Source organism: Ricinus communis, chromosome 3 (genome assembly GCF_019578655.1).
Source record: "Ricinus communis isolate WT05 ecotype wild-type chromosome 3, ASM1957865v1, whole genome shotgun sequence".
Lineage (NCBI taxonomy): Eukaryota > Viridiplantae > Streptophyta > Magnoliopsida > Malpighiales > Euphorbiaceae > Ricinus > Ricinus communis.
The window spans coordinates 22,886,760-22,887,837 of record NC_063258.1 but is presented as its reverse complement, the minus strand read 5'-3'; the positions used below and the strand labels follow the sequence as shown (position 1 = coordinate 22,887,837).

General features: G+C 46.5%; 1 non-coding gene across 1 annotated transcript; it reads right to left on the bottom strand.

The window, feature by feature from the left end:
- Nucleotides 1–537: 537 nt before the first annotated feature.
- LOC125369707 lies at nt 538–644 on the bottom strand. The gene has a single exon (XR_007215383.1). It is a non-coding gene; the product is annotated as a small nucleolar RNA R71 (small nucleolar RNA).
- Nucleotides 645–1,078: the final 434 nt, after the last annotated feature.

Here is a 1,078-nt window from a genome sequence, read left to right as displayed (position 1 = left end):
ATTTATTGTTATATTTTTTTTGATTGATTGGTGGTTGTTTGGTTGTCGGTTTCAGGTAGTATATGACCAAGAGCTCTAACCCTGATCCAATAGCACCCTTATCTGACCCGGAGCGCTCTTTCAGATTATTGAGACGACGTTTGCAGGCAGTTGAGGAGGAGGATAGAGTTACGGTTCAGGTTCACGGAACTGACGCGATGGAGAACCTCAACCCCCAGGCCGATGATGATCAAAGGACTATGTACGAGTTTGCTCGACCCTCTTTAGATGGGACAAAAACGAGTATAGTCAGACCTGCTATAGCGGCTAACAATTTTGAGATAAAGGCCAATGTTATCCAGATGATACAACAAAGCGTGCAGTTTGGAGGATTGCCCAGCGAGGATCCCAATGCACATATCTCCAACTTTTTGGAGATTTGTGACACATTCAAAATAAATGGAACAACCGATGATGCCATTCGGCTGAGATTGTTTCATTTTCCTTGAGGGACAGAGCAAAGAGATGGCTGCAATCTCTTCCATAACAGACGATCACTACCTTAGAAATGACATATCTTCTTTTGTGCAGTTTGATGATGAAAGCATGTACGATGCATGGGAGAGATTTAAAGATCTTTTGAGATGCTGCCCACATCACGGATTGCGAGTGTGGATACAGGTTCAGACCTTCTACAGCGGGTTGAACCTTGCAACGAGGCAGATGGTGGATGCTGCGGTGGGCGCTAAGCGATGGGCGCGAGGGCTTAGAACCTGATAGAGGAAATGGCCATGAACAACTATCAATGGCAATCCTCTAGGAGCCGACCAGGAAGACAGGGAGTGGTCAACCAAGTGGACTCTACAGCAACCTTGGCAGCTCAAGTGGAGCTTCTAGCCAAGAAGATCGACCAACTCCGGGATGTCGGTTCATGCAGTTGAACGTTGGTCGCGAAGTTTTGTGGTGGCCCGCATTACGGTCTGCATCACGGGAGGCATGTTTGCTTCATCCTCTACTACTTTTCCATTTCTAATATGTCTTCTGATGTTGAACAGGTTGATTATATGGGGAATCCCAAGGCAGCAGAACGATCCTTACA